This window comes from Odontesthes bonariensis, chromosome 13 (genome assembly GCF_027942865.1).
Source record: "Odontesthes bonariensis isolate fOdoBon6 chromosome 13, fOdoBon6.hap1, whole genome shotgun sequence".
Lineage (NCBI taxonomy): Eukaryota > Metazoa > Chordata > Actinopteri > Atheriniformes > Atherinopsidae > Odontesthes > Odontesthes bonariensis.
Genome location: NC_134518.1, coordinates 38,695,694 through 38,708,964, shown reverse-complemented (window position 1 = coordinate 38,708,964; position 13,271 = coordinate 38,695,694). Strand labels below are relative to the sequence as shown.

The 13,271-nt window shown below is 50.4% G+C and overlaps 1 protein-coding gene across 1 annotated transcript in view; it reads right to left on the bottom strand.

Moving 5' to 3' along the window:
* arap3 (ArfGAP with RhoGAP domain, ankyrin repeat and PH domain 3) overlaps positions 1–12,509 on the bottom strand; it is a 106,922-nt gene extending 94,413 nt beyond the window's left edge. Inside the window, exon 1 of the mRNA XM_075482058.1 lies at positions 12,239–12,509. The gene's annotated coding sequence lies outside the window, so the exon portion shown is untranslated. The remainder of the gene's footprint in view (positions 1–12,238) is intronic.
* Between the last annotated feature and the right edge of the window lie 762 nt (positions 12,510–13,271).

Below are 13,271 nucleotides of genomic sequence, written 5' to 3'. Positions count from 1 at the left end.
ACTCTGACTCTGATGGAGGCTGAACTGACTCTGACTCAGATGGAGGCTGAACTGACTCTGACTCTGACTCAGATGGAGGCTGAACTGACTCTGACTGTGACTCAGATGGAGGCTGAACTGACTCTGACTCAGATGGAGGCTGAACTGACTCTGACTCTGACTCTGATGGAGGCTGAACTGACTCTGACTCTGACTCAGATGGAGGCTGAACTGACTCTGACTCTGACTCAGATGGAGGCTGAACTGAGTCTGACTCAGATGGAGGCTGAACTGACTCTGACTCTGACTCTGATGGAGGCTGAACTGACTCTGACTCTGACTCTGATGGAGGCTGAACTGACTCTGACTCTGACTCAGATGGAGGCTGAACTGACTCTGACTCTGACTCTGATGGAGACTGAACTGACTCTGACTCAGATGGAGGCTGAACTGACTCTGACTCAGATGGAGGCTGAACTGACTCTGACTCTGACACAGATGGAGGCTGAACTGACTCTGACTCTGACTCAGATGGAGGCTGAACTGACACTGACTCTGACTCAGATGGAGGCTGAACTGACTCTGACTCTGACTCAGATGGAGGCTGAACTGACTCTGACTCTGACACAGATGGAGGCTGAACTGACTCTGACTCTGACTCTGACTCAGATGGAGGCTGAACTGACTCTGACTCTGACTCAGATGGAGGCTGAACTGACTCTGACTCTGACTCAGATGGAGGCTGAACTGACTCTGACTCTGACTCTGATGGAGGCTGAACTGACTGACTCTGACTCAGATGGAGGCTGAACTGACTCTGACTCTGATGGAGGCTGAACTGACTCTGACTCTGACTCAGATGGAGGCTGAACTGAGTCTGACTCTGACTCAGATGGAGGCTGAACTGACTCTGACTCTGACTCAGATGGAGGCTGAACTGAGTCTGACTCTGACTCAGATGGAGGCTGAACTGACTCTGACTGACTCAGATGGAGGCTGAACTGACTCTGACTCAGATGGAGGCTGAACTGACTCTGACTCTGACTCAGATGGAGGCTGAACTGAGTCTGACTCTGACTCAGATGGAGGCTGAACTGACTCTGACTCTGACTCAGATGGAGGCTGAACTGACTCTGACTCTGACTCAGATGGAGGCTGAACTGACTCTGACTCTGACTCAGATGGAGGCTGAACTGACTCTGACTCTGACTCAGATGGAGGCTGAACTGACTCTGACTCTGACACAGATGGAGGCTGAACTGACTCTGACTCTGACACAGATGGAGGCTGAACTGACTCTGACTCTGACTCAGATGGAGGCTGAACTGACTCTGACTGACTCAGATGGAGGCTGAACTGACTCTGACTCTGATGGAGGCTGAACTGACTCTGACTCTTACTCAGATGGAGGCTGAACTGACTCTGACTCTGACACAGATGGAGGCTGAACTGACTCTGACTCTGACACAGATGGAGGCTGAACTGACTCTGACTCTGACTCAGATGGAGGCTGGACTGACTCTGACTCTGACTCTGACTCAGATGGAGGCTGAACTGACTCTGACTCTGACTCTGACACAGATGGAGGCTGAACTGACTCTGACTCTTACTCAGATGGAGGCTGAACTGACTCTGACTCAGATGGAGGCTGAACTGACTCTGACTCTGACTCAGATGGAGGCTGAACTGACTCTGACTCTGACTCAGATGGAGGCTGAACTGACTGACTCTTACTCAGATGGAGGCTGAACTGACTCTGACTCTGACTCAGATGGAGGCTGAACTGACTCTGACTCTGACTCAGATGGAGGCTGAACTGACTCTGACTCTGACTCAGATGGAGGCTGAACTGACTCTGACTCTGACTCTGACTCAGATGGAGGCTGAACTGACTCTGACTCTGACTCTGATGGAGGCTGAACTGACTCTGACTCTGACTCAGATGGAGGCTGAACTGACTCTGACTCAGATGGAGGCTGAACTGACTCTGACTCTGACTCAGATGGAGGCTGAACTGACTCTGACTGTGACTCAGATGGAGGCTGAACTGACTCTGACACAGATGGAGGCTGAACTGACTCTGACTCAGATGGAGGCTGAACTGACTCTGACTCTGACTCTGATGGAGGCTGAACTGACTCTGACTCTGACTCAGATGGAGGCTGAACTGACTCTGACTCTGACAGATGGAGGCTGAACTGACTCTGACTCTGACTCAGATGGAGGCTGAACTGACTCTGACTCTGATGGAGGCTGAACTGACTCTGACTCAGATGGAGGCTGAACTGACTCTGACTCTGACTCTGATGGAGACTGAACTGACTCTGACTCAGATGGAGGCTGAACTGACTCTGACTCAGATGGAGGCTGAACTGACTCTGACTCTGACACAGATGGAGGCTGAACTGACTCTGACTCTGACTCAGATGGAGGCTGAACTGACACGGACTCTGACTCAGATGGAGGCTGAACTGACTCTGACTCTGACTCAGATGGAGGCTGAACTGACTCTGACTCTGACACAGATGGAGGCTGAACTGACTCTGACTCTGACTCAGATGGAGGCTGAACTGACTCTGACTCTGACAGATGGAGGCTGAACTGACTCTGACTCTGACTCAGATGGAGGCTGAACTGACTCTGACTCAGATGGAGGCTGAACTGACTCTGACTCTGACAGATGGAGGCTGAACTGACTCTGACTCTGACTCAGATGGAGGCTGAACTGACTCTGACTCTGACTCAGATGGAGGCTGAACTGACTCTGACTCTGACTCAGATGGAGGCTGAACTGACTCTGACTCTGACTCTGATGGAGGCTGAACTGACTCTGACTCTGACTCAGATGGAGGCTGAACTGACTCTGACTCTGACTCTGATGGAGGCTGAACTGACTCTGACTCTGACTCAGATGGAGGCTGAACTGACTCTGACTCTGATGGAGGCTGAACTGACTCTGACTCTGACTCAGATGGAGGCTGAACTGACTCTGACTCTGATGGAGGCTGAACTGACTCTGACTCTGACTCAGATGGAGGCTGAACTAAGTCTGACTCTGACTCAGATGGAGGCTGAACTGACTCTGACTGACTCAGATGGAGGCTGAACTGACTCTGACTCAGATGGAGGCTGAACTGACTCTGACTCTGACTCAGATGGAGGCTGAACTGACTCTGACTCTGACTCAGATGGAGGCTGAACTGACTCTGACTCTGACTCAGATGGAGGCTGAACTGACTCTGACTCAGATGGAGGCTGAACTGACTCTGACTCTGACAGATGGAGGCTGAACTGACTCTGACTCTGACTCAGATGGAGGCTGAACTGACTCTGACTCTGACTCAGATGGAGGCTGAACTGACTCTGACTCTGACTCAGATGGAGGCTGAACTGACTCTGACTCTGACTCTGATGGAGGCTGAACTGACTCTGACTCTGACTCAGATGGAGGCTGAACTGACTCTGACTCAGATGGAGGCTGAACTGACTCTGACTCTGACTCTGATGGAGGCTGAACTGACTCTGACTCTGACTCAGATGGAGGCTGAACTGACTCTGACTCTGATGGAGGCTGAACTGACTCTGACTCTGACTCTGATGGAGGCTGAACTGACTCTGACTCTGACTCTGATGGAGGCTGAACTGACTCTGACTCTGATGGAGGCTGAACTGACTCTGACTCTGACACAGATGGAGGCTGAACTGACTCTGACTCTGACTCTGATGGAGGCTGAACTGACTCTGACTCTGACTCTGATGGAGGCTGAACTGACTCTGACTCTGACTCAGATGGAGGCTGAACTGACTCTGACTCTGACTCAGATGGAGGCTGAACTGACTCTGACTCTGACTCAGATGGAGGCTGAACTGACTCTGACTCTGACTCAGATGGAGGCTGAACTGACTCTGACTCTGACTCAGATGGAGGCTGAACTGAGTCTGACTCTGACTCAGAAGGAGGCTGAACTGACTCTGACTCTGACTCAGATGGAGGCTGAACTGAGTCTGACTCTGACTCAGATGGAGGCTGAACTGACTCTGACTGACTCAGATGGAGGCTGAACTGACTCTGACTCAGATGGAGGCTGAACTGACTCTGACTCTGACTCAGATGGAGGCTGAACTGAGTCTGACTCTGACTCAGATGGAGGCTGAACTGACTCTGACTCTGACTCAGATGGAGGCTGAACTGACTCTGACTCTGACTCAGATGGAGGCTGAACTGACTCTGACTCTGACTCAGATGGAGGCTGAACTGAGTCTGACTCTGACTCAGATGGAGGCTGAACTGACTCTGACTGACTCAGATGGAGGCTGAACTGACTCTGACTCAGATGGAGGCTGAACTGACTCTGACTCTGACTCAGATGGAGGCTGAACTGACTCTGACTCAGATGGAGGCTGAACTGACTCTGACTCTGACACAGATGGAGGCTGAACTGACTCTGACTCTGACTCTGACTCAGATGGAGGCTGAACTGACTCTGACTCTGACAGATGGAGGCTGAACTGACTCTGACTCTGACACAGATGGAGGCTGAACTGACTCTGACTCTGACTCTGACTCAGATGGAGGCTGAACTGACTCTGACTCTGACAGATGGAGGCTGAACTGACTCTGACTCTGACTCAGATGGAGGCTGAACTGACTCTGACTCAGATGGAGGCTGAACTGACTCTGACTCTGACAGATGGAGGCTGAACTGACTCTGACTCTGACTCAGATGGAGGCTGAACTGACTCTGACTCTGACTCAGATGGAGGCTGAACTGACTCTGACTCTGACTCAGATGGAGGCTGAACTGACTCTGACTCTGACTCTGATGGAGGCTGAACTGACTCTGACTCTGACTCAGATGGAGGCTGAACTGACTCTGACTCAGATGGAGGCTGAACTGACTCTGACTCTGACTCTGATGGAGGCTGAACTGACTCTGACTCTGACTCAGATGGAGGCTGAACTGACTCTGACTCTGATGGAGGCTGAACTGACTCTGACTGTGACTCTGATGGAGGCTGAACTGACTCTGACTCTGACTCTGATGGAGGCTGAACTGACTCTGACTCTGATGGAGGCTGAACTGACTCTGACTCTGACACAGATGGAGGCTGAACTGACTCTGACTCTGACTCTGATGGAGGCTGAACTGACTCTGACTCTGACTCAGATGGAGGCTGAACTGACTCTGACTCTGACTCTGACTCTGATGGAGGCTGAACTGACTCTGACTCTGACTCTGATGGAGGCTGAACTGACTCTGACTCTGACTCAGATGGAGGCTGAACTGACTCTGACTCTGACTCAGATGGAGGCTGAACTGAGTCTGACTCTGACTCAGATGGAGGCTGAACTGACTCTGACTCTGACTCAGATGGAGGCTGAACTGACTCTGACTCTGACTCAGATGGAGGCTGAACTGACTCTGACTCTGACTCAGATGGAGGCTGAACTGAGTCTGACTCTGACTCAGAAGGAGGCTGAACTGACTCTGACTCTGACTCAGATGGAGGCTGAACTGAGTCTGACTCTGACTCAGATGGAGGCTGAACTGACTCTGACTGACTCAGATGGAGGCTGAACTGACTCTGACTCAGATGGAGGCTGAACTGACTCTGACTCTGACTCAGATGGAGGCTGAACTGACTCTGACTGACTCAGATGGAGGCTGAACTGACTCTGACTCAGATGGAGGCTGAACTGACTCTGACTCTGACTCAGATGGAGGCTGAACTGAGTCTGACTCTGACTCAGATGGAGGCTGAACTGACTCTGACTCTGACTCAGATGGAGGCTGAACTGACTCTGACTCTGACTCAGAAGGAGGCTGAACTGACTCTGACTCTGACTCAGAAGGAGGCTGAACTGACTCTGACTCTGACTCAGATGGAGGCTGAACTGACTCTGACTCTGACTCTGATGGAGGCTGAACTGAGTCTGACTCTGACTCAGATGGAGGCTGAACTGACTCTGACTCTGACAGATGGAGGCTGAACTGACTCTGACTCTGACTCTGATGGAGGCTGAACTGACTCTGACTCAGATGGAGGCTGAACTGACTCTGACTCAGATGGAGGCTGAACTGACTCTGACTCTGACTCAGATGGAGGCTGAACTGACTCTGACTCTGACTCAGATGGAGGCTGAACTGACTGACTCTGACTCAGATGGAGGCTGAACTGACTCTGACTCAGATGGAGGCTGAACTGACTCTGACTGACTCAGATGGAGGCTGAACTGACTCTGACTCAGATGGAGGCTGAACTGACTCTGACTCAGATGGAGGCTGAACTGACTCTGACTCTGACTCAGATGGAGGCTGAACTGACTCTGACTCAGATGGAGGCTGAACTGACTCTGACTCTGACACAGATGGAGGCTGAACTGACTCTGACACAGATGGAGGCTGAACTGACTCTGACTCTGACTCAGATGGAGGCTGAACTGACTGACTCTGACTCTGACTCAGATGGAGGCTGAACTGACTCTGACTCTGACTCAGATGGAGGCTGAACTGACTCTGACTCTGACTCTGATGGAGGCTGAACTGAGTCTGACTCTGACTCAGATGGAGGCTGAACTGACTCTGACTCTGACAGATGGAGGCTGAACTGACTCTGACTCTGACTCTGATGGAGGCTGAACTGACTCTGACTCAGATGGAGGCTGAACTGACTCTGACTCAGATGGAGGCTGAACTGACTCTGACTCTGACTCAGATGGAGGCTGAACTGACTCTGACTCTGACTCAGATGGAGGCTGAACTGACTGACTCTGACTCAGATGGAGGCTGAACTGACTCTGACTCAGATGGAGGCTGAACTGACTCTGACTGACTCAGATGGAGGCTGAACTGACTCTGACTCAGATGGAGGCTGAACTGACTCTGACTCAGATGGAGGCTGAACTGACTCTGACTCTGACTCAGATGGAGGCTGAACTGACTCTGACTCAGATGGAGGCTGAACTGACTCTGACTCTGACACAGATGGAGGCTGAACTGACTCTGACACAGATGGAGGCTGAACTGACTCTGACTCTGACTCAGATGGAGGCTGAACTGACTGACTCTGACTCTGACTCAGATGGAGGCTGAACTGACTCTGACTCTGACTGAGATGGAGGCTGAACTGACTCTGACACAGATGGAGGCTGAACTGACTCTGACTCTGACTCAGATGGAGTTTCAGAGGACAGAGAACAACACTGAGGCTCTATTGTGGCGAACAGAGGGCTGATTGTTCTGACCGTGACTGGAACGATGCTGACGCTGAGCGAGAACACTGAGAAAACTGGGCCGTCCCACCAGCTGCCTGCGTTCACAGCCTGAATCCCCTCAGAGCGTTGATCACACTGAGGGCTAAACCTGTTTTTCACAGCTCGTTTTATCAAATTAAAACATGTTTTGTCTCAGATTGTTTCACCATCACTGACCTTCTTCGTCTGATGACCTGAACAGAAGCTCTAAAGATCCATTCTGCAGTCAGTCATGTCACGCCATGGAACTTATGTTTTTAGTTATCATGTTTTAGGTCACGTTTTGGTTTTTAGTTCATGTTTAGTTTTTAGTTTTGCCATGTTTTAGTTTCCCTGCACCCAGTTCATTAGTTAATTCACTGCACCTGTTCATTCCCCACCAGCTGCACCCAGTCACCTATCACTCAGTCCCTGTTTAGTTTGCAGTTTCCCCTGATCTTTGTTTGTTATTCCTGACCTGTTTATAGTACCACCTGTTTCCCATGTTACCTGTTTTTCCCATTATCTTCGTCCCCTTCACCAAGCTAAGTATTTATTTATTCATCCCATGCCATGCTTAGTCTTTTTGTTTGTTTGTCACAGTTACGTTTTTGAATCCGGCTCTGCCGCGCTTTTTGTTTGTACTTTGTTTTTTTGTGAAACAAATCCAGTTTTCTTTTGAAGTCCGCTCCCGTGTCCTACCTTCCCCACACTGAGCTGATCAGCTGATTCATCAAACATATCAGCAACAATCAGCAGAAAATTCATTCATATTTTGGATCCATTTAAAAAAAATTGAAGATTATGTTAACTTTAGGAGATATTCAAGAGATGCTGTCAGTAAATAGCCAGGTCCACGTTTTATATAGTCATGTCCAGCTTCCAGTAAATAACCAGGTCCACGTTTTATATAGTCATGTCCAGCTTCCAGTAAATAACCAGGTCCACGTTTTATATAGTCATGTCCAGCTTCCAGTAAATAGTCTGGTCCATGTTTAAAAAATAGTGTCCAGTAATAATGATAAATAATGAATAATATAAAATAATAATAATATAAAATAGTCATGTAAAGGCAGATGTGATGAGATCTGAGATAATAAATGCAGATGAGGGTAAGGGTGGGTTAACCCTCTCAGAGCAGTAAACCAGAGCGTTGCATCCCAGCTTTAGTTCCGGGGGGTTTCTGAGGAGGACGGACCGGCCCACTTCCTGTTTCTCTTCATACAGACACAGGAAGCAGTATGTGATGATGTAATCAGCTGACTGTGATGTCATCGCGCTGTGAATTAAAATCCAACAACCATCCAGAGGTTGCTGGTTTGAATCCCAGAGGAATATAATATGTACCTGTTGACACCACAACATCTGCTGAACACCTGCCTAACATCTGCCTAACATCTGCCGAACACCTGCCTAACATCTGTCGAACACCTACTGAACATCTGCTGAACACCTGCCGAACACCTGCCGAACATCTGCTGAACACCTGCCTAACATCTGTCGAACACCTACTGAACATCTGCTGAACATCTGCCGAACACCTACTGAACATCTGCTGAACACCTGCCGAACACCTGCCTAACATCTGTCGAACACCTACTGAACATCTGCTGAACACCTGCCGAACACCTGCCTAACATCTGTCGAACACCTACTGAACATCTGCTGAACACCTGCCGAACACCTGCCTAACATCTGTCGAACACCTACTGAACACCTGCCGAACACCTGTCGAACACCTGCCGAACATCTGCTGAACATCTGCCTAACATCTGCTGAACACCTGCCGAACACCTGCCGAACATCTGCCGAACATCTGCTGAACATCTGCCTAACATCTGCCGAACACCTGCCTAACATCTGCCTAACACCTGCCGAACACCTGCCGAACACCTGCCGAACATCTGCCTAACATCTGCGGAACATCTGCCTAATACCTGCCTAACATCTGCCTAACATCTGCCTAACATCTGCCGAACACCTGCCTAACATCTGCCTAACATCTGCTGAACACCTGCCGAACACCTGCCGAACATCTGCCGAACATCTGCTGAACATCTGCCGAACATCTGCTGAACATCTGCCTAACATCTACCGAACACCTGCCTAACACCTGCCGAACACCTGCCGAACATCTGCCTAACATCTGCTGAACACCTGCCTAACATCTGCCTAACATCTGCCGAACATCCGCCTAATACCTGCCTAACACCTGCCTAACATCTGCCAAACATCTGCTGAACACCTGCCTAACATCTGCCGAACAACTGCTGAACACCTGCTGAACACCTGCCTAACACTTGCCGAACACCTGCCGAACATCTGCTGAACACCTGCCTAACATCTGCCTAACATCTGCCGAACATCCGCCTAATACCTGCCGAACAACTGCTGAACACCTGCTGAACACCTGCCGAACACCTGCCTAACATCTGCCAAACATCTGCTGAACACCTGCCTAACATCTGCCGAACAACTGCTGAACACCTGCTGAACATCTGCCTAACATCTGCCGAACACCTGCCAAACACCTGCTGAACACCTGCCTAACACTTGCCGAACATCTGCTTAACACCTGCTGAACATCTGCTGAACACCTGCCTAACACTTGCCGAACACCTGCCGAACATCTGCCGAACACCTGCTGAACACCTGCTGAACACCTGCCTAACATCTGCTGAACACCTGCTGAACACCTGCTGAACATCTGTTGAACACCTGCCGAACACCTGCCTAACATCTGCTGAACACCTGCCGAACACCTGCTGAACATCTGCTGAACACCTGCTGAACACCTGCTGAACATCTGTTGAACACCTGCCGAACACCTGCCTAACATCTGCTGAACACCTGCCGAACACCTGCCTAACATCTGCCGAACATCTGCTGAACACCTGCCGAACATCTGCTGAACACCTGCTGAACACCTGCTGAACATCTGTTGAACACCTGCCGAACACCTGCCTAACATCTGCTGAACACCTGCCGAACACCTGCCTAACATCTGCCGAACATCTGCTGAACACCTGCCGAACATCTGCTGAACACCTGCTGAACACCTGCTGAACACCTGCCGAACACCTGCCTAACATCTGCCGAACATCTGCTGAACACCTGCCTAACATCTGCCGAACATCTGCTGAACACCTGCCGAACATCTGCTGAACACCTGCTGAACACCTGCTGAACATCTGCTGAACATCTGCCTAACATCTGCTGAACACCTGCCGAACATCTGCTGAACATCTGCCTAACATCTGCCTAACATCTGCTGAACATCTGCTGAACACCTGCCGAACACCTGCCGAACATCTGCTGAACATCTGCCTAACATCTGCCTAACATCTGCTGAACATCTGCCTAACATCTGCTGAACATCTGCCTAACATCTGCTGAACACCTGCCGAACACCTGCCGAACATCTGCCTAACATCTGCCGAACACCTGCCGAACATCTGCTGAACATCTGCCTAACATCTGCTGAACACATGCCTAACATCTGCCGAACAACTGCTGAACACCTGCCGAACACCTGCCGAACATCTGCCTAACATCTGCCGAACACCTGCCGAACATCTGCTGAACATCTGCCTAACACCTGCCGAACATCTGCCGAACATCTGCTGAACACCTGCTGAGTCCCCCTGTCTCCCTGAGTCCCCCTGTCTCTCTGAGTCCTCCTGTCCCTCTGAGTCCTCCTGTCTCTCTGATTCCTCCTGTCCCCCTGAGTCCTCCTGTCTCCCTGAGTCCTCCTGTCCCCCTGAATCTTCCTGTCTCTCTGATTCCTCCTGTCCCTCTGAGTCCTCCTGTCTCTCTGATTCCTCCTGTCCCCCTGAATCTTCCTGTCTCTCTGAGTCCTCCTGTCCGCCCTGAGTCCTCCTGTCCCCCTGAGTCCTCCTGTCCCCCTGAGTCCTCCTGTCTCCCTGAGTCCTCCTGTCTCCCTGAGTCTCTCTGAGTCCTCCTGTCCCTCTGAGTCCTCCTGTCCCCCCTGAGTCCTCCTGTCCCCCCTGAGTCCTCCTGTCCCTCTGAGTCCTCCTGTCTCTCTGATTCCTCCTGTCCCCCTGAATCTTCCTGTCTCTCTGAGTCCTCCTGTCCGCCCTGAGTCCTCCTGTCCCCCTGAGTCCTCCTGTCCCCCTGAGTCCTCCTGTCCCCTCTGAGTCCTCCTCTCCCCCTGAGTCCTCCTGTCCCCCTGAGTCCTTCTGTCTCTCTGAGTCCTCCTGTCCCCCTGAGTCCTTCTGTCTCTCTGAGTCCTCCTGTCCCCCTGAGTCCTCCTGTCCCCCTGAGTCCTTCTGTCTCCCTGAGTCCTCCTGTCTCCCTGAGTCTCTCTGAGTCCTCCTGTCCCTCTGAGTCCTCCTGTCTCCCTGAGTCCTCCTGTCCTCCTGTCCCCCTGAGTCCTCCTGTCCCCCTGAGTCCTTCTGTCTCTCTGAGTCCTCCTGTCCCCCTGAGTCCTCCTGCCCCCTGTGAGTCCTCCTGTCTCTCTGATTCATCCTGTCCCCCTGAGTCCTCCTGTCTCTCTGAGTCCTCCTGTCCCCCTGAGTCCTCTTGTCTCTCTGAGTCCTTCTGAGTCCTCCTGTCCCCCTGAGTCCTCTTGTCTCTCTGAGTCCTTCTGAGTCCTCCTGTCCCCCTGAGTCCTCTTGTCTCTCTGAGTCCTTCTGAGTCCTCCTGTCCCCCTGAGTCCTCCTGTCTCTCTGAGTCCTCCTGAGTCCTCTTGTCTCTCTGAGTCCTCCTGTCCCCCTGAGTCCTCTTGTCTCTCTGAGTCCTCCTGTCCTCCTGACTCACCGGACTGTCTCAGCTGCTTTTTACTCCAAATCCTCCAACAAAACCTTCTGGTCTCTCAGTGGACAGATGAACGGAAAAGGACCCTGGAAAGACCAGGACCCGGGGCTGGAACCACTGACCGGGAACAGAGCCACATCCCGGGGACAGGCGGGACCAAAGGGGCGGCTGCCTGCTGCGGGTCCCCGAGTCCCGAGCCTCCCAGTTTCTCCCAGTTTCAGTAAAAACTTTAAATTCAAAGCGTCTCACCTCTGGTCCGGTCTCTGATCCGGTCCCAGTCCGGGTAAAGCAGCCGGTCTCCAGCTCTCAGTCCGGGTAAAGCAGCCGGTCTCCAGCTCTCAGTCCGGGTAAAGCAGCCGGTTTCAGGCTCTCAGTCCGGGTAAAGCAGCCGGTATCCAGCTCTCAGTCCGGGTAAAGCAGCCGGTATCCAGCTCTCAGTCCGGGTAAAGCAGCCGGTTTCAGGCTCTCAGTCCGGGTAAAGCAGCCGGTAAAGTCCGGGGCGGCTCTCCGCAGGCTGGGCGCTCTAGAGGAGGAAACTCTGCCCTGACCATTGACTGTCAGGCTTCCGGTCCCCTTCACAATAAACGTCACTGCGAGCACAAACACGTGCTGTTTCCGGTCATGTTGTTTCTACCAAAATAAAATCAATAGTTATCAATCAACAATTACAGAATCTAATAAAACAGTTAATACAAAAGATATTTTAATGAGAATAGTAAGAGATAAGAATAAAGTGAGTAGAGTTATAATTAAATACGTAGTGTTAAATAAATACGGAATAAAGTGATAAATAAATACAGATTAAACTGATAAATAAATACAAAATTAAGTGATAATTAAATACAGAATAAACTGATAAATAAATACAGAATAAAGTGATAATTAAATACAGAATAAAGTGATAATCAAACACAGAATAAAGTGTTAAATAAATACGGAATAAAGTGATAAATAAATACAGAATAAACTGATAAATAAATACAAAATTAAGTGATAATTAAACACAGAATAAAGTGATAAATAAATACAGAATAAAGTGATAAATAAATACAGAATAAAGTGATAAATAAATACCTGGTTTGGACTGTTTTTTTAATCTCAAATCTAAGTGTGCAGATGTGGTGCAGATGTTGTGCAGATGTTGTGCAGATGTGGTGCAGATGTGGTGCAGATGTTGTGCAGATGTTGTGCAGATGTGGTGCAGATGTGGCGCAGAAGTTGTGCAGATGTGGTACAGATGTTGTGCTGACTTTGTGCAGATGTGATGCAGATGTTTCTCTGT